We start from the raw sequence: 20078 nt of genomic DNA, 5'->3' as shown, positions 1-20078 counted from the left end.
CTATGTGACCATGCCAAGATATCCTTAGCCAATTGTAAGATTACCTCTGCCATCAGGCTACTGCTTAGCATTCCCACTGATCAATGTAACAGCATAATATGGAACATGTATTAAATGACTGAAGCCTCTACCAGTTTGATTTACCACCCTGTCAATGGCAGAAGGATGATGGAAAGCTGTATAACTAGCTCTAAAATGAAACCTCAGTGATACTAATGCTAGTAGAATTGGTCACCTAACACTGTTTGGTGAACTGCAATTTACACAGGCTCCAGAAATCCACTTAAGTAGCCTTTTCTCAAATTTTCTACTGATAAAGTGCCTGAGAATGAGCAATTCCAAGAGACGCAAGGTATATATACTTCCAAGTTTAACCTTGATATCTTGATCACTGCAATCATTACACAGTGTACAGCTGGGGGGGGGGGGGGTCACTGACTTCTGGTGCTGTCTATGGGGAGTTTTTCCCCGTAACCACGTGGGTTTCCTCCGGTGGCCCAGTTTCCTCCCATAGACTGGCAGATAGGTTAATTGAGGAATCCGAATTAGGTTTATTGTCACTGTCGTATGTCATGAAATTTGTTTACAGTGGCGCAGTAGGGTAGCGGTTAGTGTAACACGTTACAATGCCAGCGACCCAGATTTATTTCTCGCTGTTCTCTGTAAGGAATTTATATATTCTCCCCATGACTGGGCAGGGTTTCCACCCACATTCCAAAGATGTACATGTTAGCATTTAAACAGCAGCCAACCTCCCGGAAATGTGAGGTTTAACAGGCAAGATACCCGTTAGGCAAGCAGAGCACATGACAATTGTAAAGCACACACAAAAACACGGGCCACGGAAATGATATTATTATTCTGATGTTTTTGGGAGCAGCTGAGTCATAAGCAAACACAGCTTGAGGAAAAGAAAATCATCACTACCTTTTATAATGAGTTACAGCTATTAAATCTTTTGATGGCGATATTAGCCTAGAAATTCTATCATTCTGCATGGCTGATTTCTTTGGAAAACCAATCTGAGATAAAAGACAGACTTTGCAGGTGGACCAAAGGATCCACAGTTTTCCTACCACATCTGCCCATCACATGACACACTAATGCACTGAGACATGTGAACATGTGAAGTGGCACTCAAGCAACTAGGTCCCAAATGTCATTCATGCAAATGCAGTTGAAAAACAAGCACAAGTTAATGAATATGTTGTTTAAAAAATGATCACTCCCTACTTTGTACCTACCGGTAGTTTTCTTATTTTGATTGTTCTTTCTCTCCTCTCCTTTCTATGAGTGTATACTTCAGATAATTTTAATGTGGAGATTTGTGACAAATATGATTATATGATATATATGTAGTGTATCTGAAATACATCTTATGGAAATGTTTGTTTGATGATAAACTTTAATAAAAAATAAATTACAAAAAAAAAAGAAAAACAGTGCATACACTCAGAGTAGCAAGCCTTCACAATGAATGTGAGGCCTCTTTCAATGAAATATGAAAGGGATTTGTGTGAGCACTGGGGGTTCTTCCATACTCCATGAAGTCCCCACTCTGGATCATAATCTCAAACCATTCAAAACTAAGATTACCATAGTAGACCCACCCATCATTCCCAAATGATTATGAATTCAAAGCTGCACATGCTGACATAAAATACTGGTTGGTTTACCATGTACTGGTTGTTTAACCTGCCTCACCATGCACCAGAAAATTCTGGGATCTCAATTGCTCAAAAATAGGAGAGGAATTATCCAATGCCTTACAAATAAAGAAAATACTGATATTAATGTTTTCACACAGAAACAAGACATTGGGAAACATATGGCTTATTATATATAAAGGAAATTAGACTGTCAGGATTAATTAGAAACATAACCATTTAACTCAAACTGTATGAGAGCTATCTGAGCCAATACTGAAATATGCACTATGCAACAATGAAACATTTTAAAGATTTTATTGCATTTTTAAAATTTCCTCTTCCTTCCAAATTAGATTTACTGATAAAGTAATAATGATCCACTGCACAATAAAAACTTGGCTTGCAGCTTTTCCTATTAAAACAAAGTTAGTGATTTCTAACCCAACTTTGCTAAACTGAACAACTTCCCATTTCTGATATTTAAAATAGCAGGAGCTAATCTTCAGCTTTCAATTGTGATAATGTTTGCTGCTGACAGCATTCTTTCAAGGCACAGAGAAATGTAGGTATTGAGTAAAGTCAATAAACTAAACATAACTGTACTGGTAATAACCTGTTTTCAATGGAGTTCAAATAATCTGGTACTTAAATGGATTGTTTCAATGAATCAGTCATCAGAAATACAAAAACTGAATGTCTGGGCCAATAAAATTAAATCCACATTGTGTTCTTTCTCCAAAGTCACTGAGTGAATTCAATTTAGTGATCTTAATATAATTATCTCACAAATATTTTGAATTAACTCAGAATCATTCATAATTAAATTGATATAATTAATAACAAGTGAAATTCATGAAATTATTATATTCCCATTTTCAAAAAATTAATGCTAATATTCTTAACTGACGCACAGGGGGTTGGGATGGTTGGGATTTGAATTGGAGATCTATCAGATCTATTCATCTTGTTATCAGAAAACTGTCCTTCATCTTTCCACCCGATGAGAGAGCCAAAAAACATTAAGGTTGGACCTGGGAGTATTCTTTGACCAGACTGTATGTTTGAACCCAAAGTGCTAATAAACCCATGAGAATCTCCACTTACTTCCTGCCTGATTACAGGATGGTCAATCATATTTTTTAATAAATGAATCTCCTCGTACCTTTCCTGCTCAGGTCCATGACTGACCATTCTCCAATAGCCTTACAATGCATAATCTCCTGTATTTGTGGTCTTAACAATCACTACAATGTCATTTTCTACTTGTCCTGCTCCATGCCTTCCCATATTCCCCCCCCCCACTTGGATAAAAGGATAAAAGTTTGATTTTTCTATTTCAGGTCAATCCCAAAGATTGTAAAAAGGGGTGGAGATCAAGATAAACTGAGATTTATGAGACCTCTAAATTATCTAAGTTAGGTAGCAAATGCAAAGGTGGCTTAAAATAAGGGTTTGAGATTCAAGGATATAAAACAGCAAGAACTTTGGTACTTAAAGATGACTTTCTGCCCATGGAAACTGCTTCATTTCTATGTCACATTTTGGCCAGGCCTCTTAAATCTCTGGCACCTTCTCAAACTTCAAATTTATTATTTTTATCAAATATTCACAGCTATAAACAGAACCCTATTCGCCACATCCCCATTTGTAAATCATCCCCTACTCAAGATATTTTCATGAAACCACACCGAGGAACTCCTAATATCTCCTGGGGTTATAGTATTGGTCAATAACCAGGGATCATAGATGTAAAGCAATTGATAGCATTCAAAGTTATGTGAGGATCTAATTTTCACAGAGGTGGTATGAGGATCTGGATGTCACTTCCTGAAAGAATGGTGGAGCAGAAATCCTCCCTGCATTTAATAGAGATGATCAGCTAAGACGTTATATCCCTGTGGCAATAGACAAATGACTGGAACGAGCTTCAGCAGGATAAGCCCTTTGAAGGCTGGCTTGAACATGGTTAGCTGAAACCCCCTATTCTGTGTCAGAAATGCTTCCATGATTTGAGATGTAGACTCTGCACCAATCATATTAGCACAATGCTATGACAATTTCATGACAGTCTTCCACAAAGGAGAAACCTTTCTACCTTTGGTGTAATTACAATCATAAAATTGGTAAGATATTAAAAATGATTTTAGATAAATTATTGTTGAATGATTGGGTTGATTTAAATAGTGAGATCCATTTATATACTTTCATAATATAAAGGATTTTTAATATATACAATATTAGTTACTGTTTCTAGTATTACAGTTCTATACAGGAAAATGAGAGAGAAAAATCCAAGTGAATAAAAGTTTATTTAAAAGCAGTATACTAAGCTAACTGGGGTGGTGCAGGCCTTGGTATGAAGAGAGAACTGTGCCAATGTTTATGATGGAAGACCATCCCAAAATTTAAATAAGCTATTGCAAAGATTTCCAAACAGCTTGGTCTGTAGTATACTTAGCTATACTACAGAATCTGGTGTGGAAGTAGCTCTTAAAGGGTGAGTTTTATCTTGAAGGAAAAACTGAATAATTATTCAAAATGGTCTTGTGGGGATGTTATGGATTTTGGAGGTGGTCCTACTGGAGGTGTACCAAAGGAAAGAGTATTACTATTCGAGTTCATGATAAACCTTCACTGAACAACCAAGCCCATATACTAATCCAGATCTCTTCCACTCAGCTACGACAAAGCATGATGGAATACAGTTAATACACTTCACATACCTGGGTGAGGTCAGCTCCAACAAAACTCAAGAAACCTGACATCAGGGAAGACAAAGAAACCCACTTGACAGGCACCAATTCCTTCCTATTCCCTCCACTCATGGTATGGTGTAGCTGCAGTACACGTCTGTTATAAAGTGCAACAAAGCCATTTGCTTTAACTACACTAACGTCACAACCTATAATACCTAGGTAAAGATCTGTAGTGCAGGGGATCTAAGTAAGGTTTCTCTTTAAGACACTAGCCATCTTGATAGCGTTACTAGATCCACATCCTAGAGCTCCTCAGCATTTAACAGTAAGATTGTTGCATCTTAAAAAGGTAGATCACCATTAAATTCTCAAAGACAATAAGGGATGGGCAATAAATGCTGGCACTATCAACAAAGTGCACATGTTGAAAAATGAATATATGAAACAATTCTATTATTGAACTCTTTCCAAAGTTGAAAAAAAACTGCATTCATTATAAAGGAAATCAATTTCTTTATTTCAGTCTCAGTTATCATAAATCTGTAGTACCTTAAGACTTGAAAACTTAACACACAGCTATCACAATTTCTCCTTGGCTACAGAAGAGGAAGAAGCCAAAAGTCCATGAGCAAGTCTTCATTAGGGGAATGGGCATGGACAGGGTCAGTAGTTTTAAATTTGTTGGCGACCATCTATCAGAGAATCTCTACTGGAACCAATACCTATGTGTCATCACAAAGGTGGCACAACAATAGCTCTTAGAAGTTTGTGCAGATTTGACATCTCATGCTAAACTTTGAGATGCACAATGGAAAGTATCATAACTGGTTATATCATGGCCTTATATGGAAACACCAATGCCCAGGAATAGAAAAGACTACAGAAAGTCCTTTACAGGCAAAGACCTCCCCACCTTTGAATACATTTACATGGACTGCTGCTACAAGAAAGCATTCATCATTAAGGACACCCACTATCTGGACCATGCACTCTTCTCATGACTACCAGCAAGCAGTTGGTACAGAAGCCTTAGGTCCTACATCACCAGGTTCAGAAAAAATTATTATCCTTCAACCGTCAGGCTCCTGAATGGGTATGGATGACTTCAATCACAACTCTGAACTGCTTTTGCATACTACAGACTTATTTTTAAGATTCTTTACAACTCACGTTCTTTATATTATTTTTGATTTGCACTGTTTGTCTTTTGCGCATTGGTTGTTTATCAGTCTGTCATAAGTTCTACTGTATTACTTTCTTCCTGTGAATGCCTACAGGAAAATGAATCTCATGGTAGTATATGGTAATACACACATACTTTGATAATACTTTTACTTTCAGCTTTGAAATAATTTTCCATATTTCAAGTTGCAATTGCTGTCCAATCACCTTTCAGGTTCATCACTGGGTTAAATCTTAAACTCTGTGTTCCATTTGAACATCTGATGGCCATGTGGAATATTATGGTATTATGGAAATAATCCAAAATGCTTTCATTTACACATTGATCTAATTTAGTCCTTGGGGATGTTTTTGTTGAAATATTTGGGTTTAATTATTTTGTTTACTTAATTCATCTTTTAAGATGCTGATTGAAGTGAGAATATTTTAAGTTACTTTAATAATAACAAGACAATAGAGGCTGCAGTTAAGGCAAGTGAAAGAGAATATTGTATATAAAAAATCAAAATGCATTGCAGACTTAGGTGTGCTACAGATAAGCTAACTTAGAGCGGGTAATGTATACATTTCAAAAACACATTTGGATGAAGTTACCAGGTGTTCTATTCCAGTCACTGTGAAACAATCAAGATGTCCAAGTGCCAAAGAATGAACTAAGGCACCTTTCTGGAAAATCAGGTGATTATACAATGCTGAACATCTGGAAAAAGTTGGAGTTTTCCAATTGAAATTAATCCAGGATAGTGGGACTAGAGGTCAGGTATGATCTCTGAAATGTAAATTTGAGATTAGTCTAACACATAAGCATACAAGTTAGGACCAGGAATGGGCCCCTCAATTCTACTCAGTCAATAATCTCAAGTCATCTTTACTGACTATCTGCAATAACTTCTCAACACTTTGCTAATCAAGTATCTATATATGTCTGCCTTAAAAATATTCCAAGACTCTGCTTACTCTGGTCTTGGAGGAGGAGAACTCCAAACATCCACACCCATTAGGGAGAAAGAATTGCACCCAGGGCAAAACTCATTTTTAGAAGTTGAAGATGCAGAGGGAGCTAGATGTCCTAGTCCTGATTTCCAAAGAGCTGGTATGAAGGTACAGCAAGTAATCAGGAAAGCAAACAATATTATTTGCTTCTTGGGACAAAAGGAGGTAATGTTTCAATCAAATAAGGTATTTCTGTGATGACCCTTGAAGTACTGTGTACAGTATTGGTCTCCTTATTTACAAAATAAGGATATTAATGTGCGGGAAGAAGTTCGGAGGTCTTTCTAAACTAATAACTAGACAGATGCCCTATCTTATGAGGGAAGGTTAGGTAGACTAGTTTGTGCTTGTTGGAGTATAGGTAACTTGACTGTAAGGTGCAAGGTACTGAGGGACTTGACAGAGTGAATGTAGCGAGGAGGCTTCCTCCTGTGGGAAAATTTAGAACCAGAGTTATTGTTTAAAAATAAAAGTTACCTATTCAAGACTGAGGTGAGATGTTATTCTTAATCTCAGGAGATCTGTAGAACTCCTCTTATTGCATGCTGGAGACTGGGTCTTTGAGTATTTGAGGCAGAGGTATATGAGGAAATGAAGCATTACCTTAGACTGAAGACACATGCCATAATACTGTCACTGTGGTCAATGGGTCAGCTGCAATACTGGGAAGATCTGTGGGCCTTCAGTAGCAGCAAGATCTGTAACACCATGACCTCTCAAATTCTTCTTTTTATTCCATCAGCCAAGGACCAACTGCAGACCAAAGAGGAGGGCAGCTAAGCACACCAAGGGCAGTACTAAGTATGTGTCTGCTGAAGCTACCGCACAAGACTATATACATGTTGAAGACCAGAAGCAACATCCCACAACAAACAGATATTCTCCAAGCTCTTCAGTTCTTCCTCTTTCAAGCATGAATGGAAATTTAATGACTAACAGGAGGAGAAAATTCCTGTTCAATACCATGACATTCCAATACTTACAAGCAAAACTAAGTTTGCTTTGATCCCTACAATGCAATGCTGCAGTAGGTAGAAGATTTCATCAAGAACATACAATGAACACTCCCTTGCCCAGAGTCAATAGGAGATATGTTCACAGAACATTTCTTCTCCCTTGAAACAAATTAGGAAACACAAACATTAGTAAAATTGTACTAACAGTTGGAAGATATCAATTAACACAACTGTGCCATGGCCATCCCTTTAATTGGGATTGTTAGGTGAAAGTGGATAGTGCAAAATATCTATCCTTAATTTAAAAAGGTGGCATTGACCTCTGAGATCATGATTTGCCTCCTCTCAACCCAATCAATATTCATTGCATGCGTGCGGAGACAAATGCCAATATTGCAATGTCAAGATACACCTCACAGTGGCCTCATGGATGCCTTTCTGGAGATCTAAAGACATCCATAATGTCTGGTTTTTTGTTAGGTCTAGAAAAAGCCAGTAACTTTAAAAATAGGCTGGGTATGCTTGCTTTGTATTCAGTACATGCAGACTGCAACAAGAGAAATAAGAGAAACTATTTTGTGACTAAATAAGATTTCGCAGATATCCCCCATATTATGGTTGTTCAGATTATGAAAATTTGCCCTTACAGTATCCACAAATCACCAGTTAAAACTTTGAGATTCTGAATAAAATTTGCAGAATTTATCTGATAAAGGTAAATGAATTAAAAGAAAATATATTGTCTCAACTCACACTTGTTGGCCTATGCTTAGAGATGAAGAGGTTTTGCATTATGGAAAATCATCATACCACCTGAGAGTAGGAGTGCAACACCCCCACCTTCCCCCCCCCCATAACACAGGGAGTCGCCTGTCTACTCTGAACCCCAGAAATCAGCATTGTCAAACTATTCCAGCTAAGCTTAAAAAGCTACAACTTGTCTCCAACCTGCCTGTGGTGAATGTTAAATCCACAGTGGTATTTGCCAAGTAGTAGTGAATTTCTGGAGGTTAAGACACAAATATTTCACAGTGTGCTTTCCCTCATTCTCTTGTTCTTACTAATTACTTGGCTGATGAAGCTGGAATAGATACAAATCAAGTCAGAGAGTACGAGTCTTAAAGTAACAGATTATGAATTCATGTCATGCATGTGTGTTCCCTCAGTGGTGAGAATACTGGGCAGTACAGTGACCACAAAATGCGTATGTTTACCTGAAATTCCAATGCTAGCTAATAGTAAAACATTGGCATATTAAAATTTGTGCACAATTTATCGATAAACCTGGTAAATAAATACCAGTAAAATCAAAAATTACGATACATCAACCAATCAAATATACTAGATCTCTGTAAATTGGCTTCTGCCAAGAACGTTGATTTTTTGTTGTGCCTACATATCGTGCATGAAGACTTTACCCACTGCTTCCTTCACTCATGCTAAATTTAAACTCATTCTGAAATAACAGTTAATGTGTAGGCGAAATGTTTAGAAAACATTAAAAATTCTAAAATTATTTTACTTAGGGTATAGTTGTAGGATTCAAATGGCAACAATGAACTCAGTGTTTCGACATCCCAGTGATTATTTTCGAACTCACCTTCACTTACTGCCAAAACAATCAATAACACGTTAAAGAGGCACCGCCTTCTGCTTCCACTCAAACAATCTTTCGTGGCAATTTCTGGCTTGGGGAAAGAAAAGACTCCCAAATAATTATCATAAGAAGAAGACACTTGAAAGAGCTTCTCATCTACATTTCAATGATTTTTTATAGTGACAGAAAAGAGAAAACCAAGTTATTATAAAGTGCCAAAGTGATGTCAAAGCATTTCATCCATTGGCTCAGCTGCAAATTAAAAACTGGTCAAGTGGTGCCTTCACAGTTTCATATCCTCTAAACTTTTGGTGAGACATTATTCAATCACATTCAGATTACAGATCATAAATTGAGAAAATGTTGGAAGTGTGAATTCCAACTAGATTATGCTTGTCATCTGTATCCTGAAGATGCAACCTCAAACAGATTCGTAACACTCAAATTTTATCTATTTCAATACATTGTTCATAGAAAATTAGAATCATTTGGCGCAGTTTTAGAATCTTCTTAAAACCCATGCCTAAAAATGCCATGCAAGGAACACTGACTGCTATTAGACTGATAACGGGAGAAAGAAGACAGCAGCAGCACCCGGACCACACCAGTCACAATTCCTTCTGCTTACTTCTATGATGTTCTGGCTTTTATTTTTTTTAATTAGATCAACCAATTTGTTGATGAGTGAGGCCACAAATCCAATGAGAATAGCAATAACTCTTACCGAAATTGATCCTGCTGCCTTTCAAGACAGCAGGACGTCACTGAGAGAAACAAAGAAACTAGGTTTACTTCCATCAGTTCACTTTCTTACTAATGAAAAACAACATCTGTGATATCACACAATTATTCCTGAAGAGCAAATATCTGAACAGCCAATCATGTGGCAGCAACTCAATGCATGCAGACATGGTCAAGAGGTTTAGTTGTTGTTCACAACAAACATCAGAACGGGGAAGAAATGTAATCGAAGTGACTTTGACCACAGAATGATAATTGGTGCCAAATGGGGTAGTTTCAGAGTCTCAGAAATTGCTGATCTCCTGGGATTTTCACACTCACAACAGTCTCTAGAGTTTACAAAGATTGGTGTGAGAAACAAAAAAACATGCAGTGAGCAGCAGTTCTGTGGGCAAAAATGCCTTGTTAATGAGAGAGGTCAGAGGAGAATGGCCAGACTGCTTCAAGCTGACAGAAATGTGACAGTGACTCATATAACAACGTGTTACAACAGGTGTGTGCCGAACAGCATCTCGGAACGCACAACACATCAAACCCTGAAGTGGAAGAGCTACTGCAGCAGAAGACCATGTGCCCACTTTATTAGGTTCAGGAGGGGCCTAATGAAGTGCGCACGGAGTGTATTTACTCGGTAAAGATTCCTGCTGCACCAGAACAGAGGTAAGGCTAAAATACTGGCCACTTGCAGTCATTGTTCGGATTCCCTTCGCCAGGTACTTACCCGGTGCAGATGTGGAAGACCGAACCCATTTGCCAAGAGCATCCTGGACCTGGTTGGCAGAATGGAGCCAGGGCTTTGCTATGCAGAATCAAATTACAAGGGTAAGTCAGAACAAGCTCCACCCAGAACATGTCAAACATGCAAAACTTTCCAAAACAATTGAAAATAACTTAAGTAAATTTAATTAAGAAAAAACTGCCCAATATAGTTACTGAAAATTATCATCATTAGAGCAAGCAACTTAAAATAAATCTAGCCTTCTTACTTCACAGCAACAAAACCTCCATGGTTTTACAGAACTCAACAAGCAGGTTCCCTATCTTAAATACACGAGTTTTTAGCCATTATCTTTCATATTTAGTCTAAATTTTTTCAAAAGCATGTGATTTGTGGTCTTGATGGAAGTGTTCCATACTGCAGATTACCTTTCAGTTGCATTATCCAGTCATCTCAAATGCCCAATAACTGTTAACTCATGAGTCAGGAGGCTTAGTGTTCTCAGTCAGGAACAGTGCATTACCAACGCAAACAGCAATGAACAAGAACTAGTCTATTCAATGCTTTCAATTTTTACCAACAAAGTCGATATGATGATTAATGTCTGTAATTTCAGGTTTTCTGGAGACATGTCCACTAATAATCTCATTTCAGGGGCTCAGCTGTGCTATGAGGTCTCTTTTTATCCAGACATGTTATGATATGATATCTAAAATCTTATTAAATGTCCATCTAGCACTTGTATTACAAAAGACTTAACTGCAGTGAAAGATGATACAGCTACGTAAATTACAATGCATTATGGTTTGAAAGAATACCATAAGGAGAGAAAAGATGAAATATGAATGTAAGCTAGCCAATAATATCAAAAGGATACCAAAAGTATTTTCTGATATATAAAGAGTAAAAGAGAGGCAAGAGTAGATATTGGACTGCTGGAAAATGATGCTGGAGAGGTAGCAATGGGGGGCAAAACAATAACTGATTAACTTAATAAGTATTTTCCATCTTCACTGGGGAAGGCAATAGCAGTATACTACAAATTCAAGTGTGTCAGGGGGCAGAAGTGAGTGTGGCTGCTGTTACTAAAGAGAAGGTGCTAGGGTAGCTGAAAGGTCTGAAGATAGTTCAGTCACCTGGACCTATTGGCAATAATGCTCAAGCTTTAGAAGGCGTTGGTCAGACTGCACTACGAGTATTGTCAGCAGTTTTGGGCCCCTTATCTAAGAAAAGATTGGAGAGGGTCTGGAGGAGGTTCACCTGCATGATTCTGGGAATGAAAGGGTTAACAAATGAGGAGCATTTGATGGTTCTGGGCTTGTACTCGCTGGAGTTTCGAAGAATGTGGGGAGTTCTCATTGAAACCTATCGAATATTGGAAAGCCTGGATAGAGTGGATGTGGAGAGGATGTTTCCTAAAGTGGTTGAGTCTAGGACCAGAGGACACAGACTCAGATTAGAGGGACATCCATTTAGAGCAGAGATGAGGAATTTCTTTCGCCAGAGGATAGTGGATCTGTGGAATTCATTGCCACAGACAGCTGTGGGGGCCCAGTGATTGAGTATATTTAAAGCGGAGGTTGATAGATTATTGAGTAGTCAGGGTATTCAAGGTTACAGGTCGAAGGCAGGAGAACGGGGTTGAGACGGATAATAAATCAGCCATGAGAGAATGGCAGCGAAAACTCAATGGGCTGAGTGGCCTAATTCTGCTCCCATATCTTATGGTCTTCAAAGATTCAAAAGCAAAATACTGCAACTGATGGAAATCTTAAATAAAAAGAATAGTGGAAATACTCATCAGGTTAAGCAGCAGCTGTGGAACTAGAAACAGATTTAACATTCAGATCCATGGCTTTTCATCAGATCTGGAAAATTTTAGAAATGAAACAAGTTTCAAATTACATAGAAACAATGGTGCACAAAGCAAAAGGAGATGGTATTTTATCAGGTGGACCAATCTTTGAAGAAAGATTGAATTACACAAGAGGTGGTGGTGCTGGCCAAAAAGGATGGTGATTGTACATCTGGAAGTAAAAGGGATGAATGAAAATTGAAATGTCAGAAGAGAGGGGGAAAATTTATGGACATGGGGAATAATCATAAAACAATATCTGATTACTTGCAGTCTTCCATGCATATTAACAGGCCCAAAGCAGTGGCTAAAGTAAATAAGTGAGTGAAGTGCTGAAAATGAGTATTCAATTTGCAAAAAAGGCAGAGTAATGGAGGATGAACCAAAACATTTAAGAGTAGGGCAATTCTTACTGCAACAAGTAATTAAAAGGCTGTGAAAAAGCTGAATATAACTAGGAAAGGCAAATTGGCCAACAATATCAGCAAACAATAGAAAATATTTAAAACATTCATCAGGGAATGTTCCCAATGTTATTTTTCTAAAAGGAAAGGGCAAATTCAACATTGAGGCTCCATGTTGAATATAAACTTGACCAGCAACTGGGAGTAAGAAACAGGGCATATATTGTGTACAGAGAGAGGAATCCATGATAATAGAATGGATTCAGAAGTCAAAGTAAAATGTTGGGTAGGCCAAGAACAACTACAAACCTAATTTATTAAGGAATGTAAAAGAAGCATTTTAAAGACATCAAGAAAGGAAGCTTGCATTAGGATTAGATGCATAATGGGAAAGACTGTACCATGGGTAACAATGGGAAAAAAGTAGAACTATTAAATTATTAAGTCACTTTGGAACAGGTGGACATGACACTGAGCAATGAGATAAATAATAAAGTAAATGCAATTAAAACAGGAAAATGTAAATATATTAAACTGACCTCAATCAAAGATCAGATCCCTGGTAGATCACATATTTTCAAAAGAACCCAAGGAAAAGATTACTAAATATTATAATGTATATTCAAATATAGATTACAAAAAAATGTAGAGCCAGCAGACCTATGGCTAGATGTGATACTGCACATATGCAATAGTAAAGAACAGATCCATAGAATTATAGCCCACAGAACATAACAGCAGGGTCAAGACACATAATAGAATGTCTAATTTAGAGGTAATGGGATAGCTGGGAAAATTAATAATTAATACAGAGCATTATGGTAACATCCTGCTTGATCAAATTTGCTATACGTTTTCAACTGGTAAAAGAAAGAGGACCATAATAAGTTATCCAGATTTTCTTAAAATTTTCCATAAGATACCTGCAATATGCTAACAAATTGCATCAGAGAATGAAAATCAGGGAACAATTAACTAGTGGACATATAACTATAACTGATGCAATATGCTAACAAATTGCATCAGAGAATGAAAATCAGGGAACAATTAACTAGTGGACATATAACTATAACTAGTGGACATATTCAAGATGGAAAACAGAGCAGGACTAAAGTGAAAATCAGAGGATCGGTACTGATAAAATGCTGTTCATAAAATTAGAATTTCTAAATTAGCAGGTGGTAGGAATAAATTCAACACTGAAGAGACTGCAATAAATCACAGGAAGTCGTTAGGCACTGAAATGTTGCAGTATGGAAGAGCTCTTTTGGCCTGCCAAATCCATTCCAGTTCTTTGTAAGAATAATCCAGCTAATCCCCAATTCTTTCCTTCAAGGCACATTTTAGCTTCCTTTTGAAAGCCAGAATTGAATTTATCTCTACCACTATCCGTGGCATTGCACACCACATTAAAAAATGTGTTTATGCTCCCACATTTCACCTGTAATCCCAACCATGGGATCAATTTCTCTCTATTTACTGTCTTTATCTTTCCTGATTATTAAATGTCTTCATCAAATCCTCTGCACCCTCTCAAGGTCATTCTTATTTTATTAACTATCATCCACATCTTCTCCAAAATCATTACATATTTTTTAATGTGCGGTGCCTAGAACTGGATTCTGGTTGTTGCTGAACTAATGTTTACAAATGTCCATCATAACTTCCTTTATTTGTAAAATGGGTAAATAATTGAGAAATGAATGTCAAAACAGAGAGGGGAGGTCACGTACAAGTGCAGGTGGTGCAGAATAACAAGGGGATCTAAAATTACATATAGATCAACTTGCTAAAAGAGACACCATGGGATAGCAAGGCCTTAAAGTTATTTCCAAAGGTGTTATTGAAAAGTGGGAAAGTTATATTAAACCTGTAGCAAATAGTTAGAGTAGTGAATATTGTTCATCACAGGAGGGAGAAAGTTCAGGGAAAATTAACAAGAATAATGTTAGATGTGAGAGGGTATGCATGTTGGGAGAGGATTTATTGATTAAATGGAGCTGAGACCTAATTGTGGCCTTTAACATGTTTGAATATTTTGATAGAAAATTTCCACTTTGATGAGAAAGAGCCCAACTGGAAGCCATTGATGTGACTGTCAGCAAGAAATCCAACAGTGAATTCAGAACAAAGGTCTAAAAAGAAGAAGTAGTGAGAATTTGGAAGAGTAGGTTAGACAAGCATGCAAGGAACAAGGGAATAGTCGTTATGCTAATAGATTTAAATATTTTTTAAAAGATGAGAAGCTTGAGTGTGGATAAACATCAGTAAAGTCTGGTTAGGCCAAATGGCATGGTATAGTGCTATACTGTATAAACTCTAAAATTTTGTTGCTCACTTTCACATTGCTTAAATTGGCAACTATTTGTGAAATTAGTAAACTTGGAAGTGATCCTTTCTGCCCCAACATTGAAATACTTCATAAATAGTGTAAATATTTCCAGGAATTCAAATCTGGCCCATCTGCCTGTTCAGTGCATGTTCTGATAAATCATTCAATTTCCTGACCAGGTCAATAAATGCTCATTTCATAAGCAATTCCTTCTCTTTTATTAAAACTGCTGTGAAGTGTTGATTAAGAATCCTGACTGCATTGTCCGCCTCCGTAAACAGGCTTGCTACCTTTCTGGGCCATAATACAGTACATTTCTTTAGCTATCCTCCTGCTGTTTATGTACTTGGCATTTCAGATGCCTCTCTTCACTTTGCTGATTCAGGTTTAATTTCTCCTCTGTACTTTTAATATCCTCCTAGGCCTGCTGTAGTATTATGTTCTCAGCACCGACAAACTTTCTTTATTGCAATCCTCTACTGGAGCTGCAGATTATACAGTCCCATTGCTTTCCATTGTGGGAGCATATTGATTTACTATGAATCTCCATGTTGAACACCACCTATTGTCAGATAGATTTAACATTAATTTTAAAGGATCATCAAACAGATTGAAATTTTAAAAAAAGAGCAAGCACCATTATAGATGTCCAAAGGGGAACTGAAAAGCAATTTGAATTAAAACAACACAAGAGATCCAGATGAAGGGTCTCAGCTGGAAGTATCAGCTGTCCACTCTTTTCCACTGATGCAGTCTGGCCTGCAGAACTCCTCCAGCATTTTGTGTGTATTGCTTCAATTAAAACAAAACTGTTTTACTACTATAATTTAAAAAAAAGCAGGCAGGACAGAAATTAGGAAAGCAGAGAGGGCATGAAATCACAAAGCAAAATTCTTCGAACAAGTCACCTCTTATCACAACTGTCACTGTTCCTGTTACCTACTGGAGCTACATAGCAGTAGATGTATTGCCTGATGCTCTATTATTGAACTGAATTGAAATGCCTTTATTACTTACATCCTTCATATACATGAGGCTGTATGTCCCCATCTGAGTGTGCAGTGTGCAATTTATAGTAAATTTATACTAAACAGTATGTACAACAGGACAGTCAATATAACAGAAATACAACTGTATCAGCATGAATAAATGAGGCTGATGGCCTGGTGGAAGAAGCTGTCCAGCCCTGTTGGTCCTGGCTTTTATGCTGCGGTACCATTTCCCGGATGGTAGCAGCTGGAACAGTTTGTAGTTGGGGTGACTTGGGTCCCCAATGGTCGTTCAGACCCTTTTTTTTTTATAAACACACACTGGTCTTTGTAAATGTCCTGAATAGTAGGAAGTTCACATCTACAGATGCGTTGGGCTGTCCGCACCACTCTCTGCAGAGACCTGCGATTGAGGGAGGTACAGTTCCCATACCAGGCAGTGATGCAGCCAGTTAGGATGCTCTCAATTGTGCCCCTGCAGAAAGTTCTTGGGATTTGGGGGCCCATACCAAAGTTCTTCAACCGTCTGAGGTGAAAGAGGTGCCGTTGTGCCTTTTTCACCACACAGCTGGTGTGTATGGACCATATGAGATCCTCGGTGATGTGTATACCGAGGAGCTTAAACCCTCTCAACTCCAGATCCATTGATATCAATAGGAGTTAGCCTGTCTCCATTCCTCCTGTAGTCCACAACCAGCTCTTTTGTTTCTGCGACATTGAGGGAGAGATTGTTTACTTGACATCACTGTGTCAGGGTAATGATTTCTTCTCTGTAGGCTGCCTCATTATTATTTGAGATTAGACCAATCAGTGTAGTGTTGTCAGCAAATTTAATTAGCAGATTGGAGCTGTGAGTGGCAACACAGTCATGGGTATAGAGAAAGTAAAGGAGGGGGCTTAGTACACAGCCCTGAGGGGCTCCTTTGTAGAGTCAGAGGGGCAGAGGTGAGGGAGCCCACTCTTATTCAAGTGATGCAGTTGTTTATAACCAGAAAACTGACATCATGTTCATAAATACAATAACGAATAAGTTAGATACACTTCTGTGCTTTTCCTTTGTTTTACTGGTTTTAATTCAAAATGAGTTCCAGTTTCTCCGTATACCAACCAGGCCCACTACCTGCAATAATTTTGGACCCAAGAGTAAAGACCACGGTCAATTAGCTGGAAGGTTAAATAGCTGGACAGGAAGTAGTTACCACGAGGCTGAAGCTTCACCAAGCCCTGGTAACGCCCATAAATCAGCGCATGGAGACTTCTGGAGAGTTAGCAGGTGCCAAATGTCTGCAAAGATTCCCCGCCAAGCCCGCCCTTCAAGGTTGTGGGGGAGGGGAGAGAATGCCAGAAACATTAAGGCAACACACGCTTTTCTCCCCAGGTTTACTGATCAAATTCGCCAGGTGTTTACAGGATCCACCTCCACTTGTTGATTCAGTCTCCTCCTCGGTTCGCCGCAAAACCAGAAACCGCGGTCCTTGTTGCACTTTATTTAAAACGCGGGTGCTCAGGACTGGGTGAGCGGGTGGGCCAAAAGTGCGAGGAAACGATTTTATCTCGTTAAAGTGATGGAAGCAACTTCTGCTCCTCCGTGACACCTGCCCCAGGAACTGTGTGGTAAACTGCTACCGGATTCCCCGCGCAATATTTATGCAGTCGGTAACGTTAAAGATATCTTCGTCCTACATCAAAGGCTGAATACAGTTTCCTCACTTGAATCAAACTGATTGATGCGATGTGAGACACACAAAGCTTGAATAAAATGGAATTTCATACTAATGCTAATTAGCATTAAACGTAATTTAATGTTAATATTTCTTAATTTTCTGCAAGTATGCTTTTATATTCTCTGCCTCACACGGGAACGAAGTTTTAACTTTATTACATTTGTTTGAAAATCCGTCTTTTTTCGCCGTTTTAGATCATGGGACCCCTCCCCCATCCATATTATGGAAAATCATAGTCTTATGCAATAGCAGATATTAAATACATCCGCTTGGTAAAATATGGAATTACTATTTTAGTTGAAAAGAGAGCTTAATGCTGCCACCCGGACTTGAAATTCATTAATAATCAATGATGTACAACAATGAGAATCCGCGGCAGCGCGATTTCTCTGAGGTTTACAGAGCTTCTCTGGCAAAAACAATACTCGCCCACGTCAATCTTGCTCGTGTAACACTAACTCGTTCCTCCATGCCGTAACTGAACGCCTCCGGTACACACAAACACACCAGCGAAAGCAAGGCAACAGTACTTGGGGACACTTTTATGCGTGATAGCAAGGAGAGCGTGTTTAACAGTACACAAAAATGTAAACACGCGCATAAACAAAATTTAAGCGCCAATAGATTTTTTTTTAAAAGCTCCCTTTTATTTATCCTTGATCCGGGCAAGATTCCACCAGGGCGCGCGCGCGCGCTCCCTCACGTGTCTATTTCACGTGCGGCATGGGATCCGGAGCGAGTTCATGTACAATACAGTATAGCGGGTTTGTGCTGGGGGAATTACCAGGGAATAAACTCGGTGTTAACTCTAGATCTGAAATATATGGAAGGTAGTTGAGGGGTTTATGGAAGGGCAGAACCTGAAGCGATCCTAAACCTAAATAGAATTTTTGATTGGGAAGAAAATAGCCCGTTTCGTTGATTAAGAACCAAGAGGTTGTGATGCTGAAGGTAGAACGCCAGGATCCACGAAGTCTCCATATTACTTTCCAGCGAGCCTACCGATGAATACCTAGAAATGTACTGAGCTCGCTTGATCGGTAGCCGGTAAATATTTTGATACCAAGATCTGACGTGATTGTCAATTTTCGATCGCATTAAAGTGTTTTTTTAAAGACTGGTGGCTCAACTGTAGACTTTGAAACCTTTACAATCTGGTTTTGCACTGGTGGTACTGCAACGTCAAAGGAGGCAAAGGTTCTTTAATTTGCTTCTCGTATTTAAATGGAAATATAATAAGAAAATGGTTGAACAGAAATTTAGTGCCGTTAGTGCTCAGTTCAGCATTGTTCAATTCTGAATGTGATCATTCAACAAGATTTCTGCTTTCCTGCTATGATTCAGTTACGAAATATCTGGAACCTATGGAAAAGTGACATGACAGCCATTTCAATCCATTAATTTAATTTATACAAGATTACATCCCAGGAATGCACATGGAATTTCAGTGCTAAGGTGCAGGTGTGCCAGTGCTGTGTCTCCTCAAAAGCCTGGTTGAAAATGTGATTGCAGATCCTCCCACCCCCATCTCTTTATCACCAATCCATATGCAAGTAAAGCAGTAGCAACTTTCTGCTAAATCAAGTCCTGATTGTCTCCTTTCTCCAGCCCTCTCCTCCCCCAGCTCCATTTGCTCTTCATCTCCCTCTCACTTGGTTCCACCTGTCAGCCCCTTGCTCGTTCCTCTTGTACCTCTATACTGACTATTTCCCCTCTACCTTCTCCGATCCTGCTGTTGGTATTCAGCTTGAAACATTGACCACCTTTTTTTTTTAAAAAAAAAGATGCTGCTTAACCTATATAACCATATAACAATTACAGCACAGAAGCAGGCCATCTCAGCCCTTCTAGTCCGTGCCAAATGTTTACTCACCTAATCCCCCCCGACCCACACTCAGCCCATAACCCGCCATTCCCTTCCTGCCCATTTACCTATCCATTTTTTTTTTTAAATGACAAAATCGAACCTGCCTCTACTTCTTCTACTGGAAGCTCGTTCCACACAGCTACCACTCTGAGTAAAGATGTTCCCCCTCATGTTACCCCTAAAGTTCTGTCCCTTAACTCTCAACTCATGTCCTCATTTGAATCTCTCCTACTCTCAATTTTAAATACCTCTATCAAGTCCCCCCTCAACCTTCTATACTCCAAAGTATAAAGACCTAACTTGTTCGACCTCAACTGCTGAATTCCTCCAGCAGTTAGCTATAGTCCAACACCAGCAAAAGAAAAAGCTATGGAC

At 38.5% G+C, this 20078-nt stretch overlaps 1 long non-coding RNA gene across 5 annotated transcripts in view; it reads left to right on the top strand.

The window, feature by feature from the left end:
* The window catches only part of LOC132398576 (uncharacterized), a 42217-nt gene extending 34000 nt beyond the window's left edge, over positions 1–8217 (top strand). For all 5 annotated transcript variants that reach the window (XR_009513702.1, XR_009513698.1, XR_009513701.1 and 2 more), the window contains one exon: positions 7263–8217. This is a non-coding gene — a long non-coding RNA (uncharacterized LOC132398576). The remainder of the gene's footprint in view (positions 1–7262) is intronic.
* The last annotated feature ends 11861 nt before the right edge of the window (positions 8218–20078 follow it).

This window comes from Hypanus sabinus, chromosome 8 (genome assembly GCF_030144855.1).
Source record: "Hypanus sabinus isolate sHypSab1 chromosome 8, sHypSab1.hap1, whole genome shotgun sequence".
Taxonomy (NCBI): Eukaryota; Metazoa; Chordata; class Chondrichthyes; order Myliobatiformes; family Dasyatidae; genus Hypanus; species Hypanus sabinus.
Note: the sequence above shows the minus strand (reverse complement) of the source record. Positions and strands in the feature narration are given on the sequence as shown.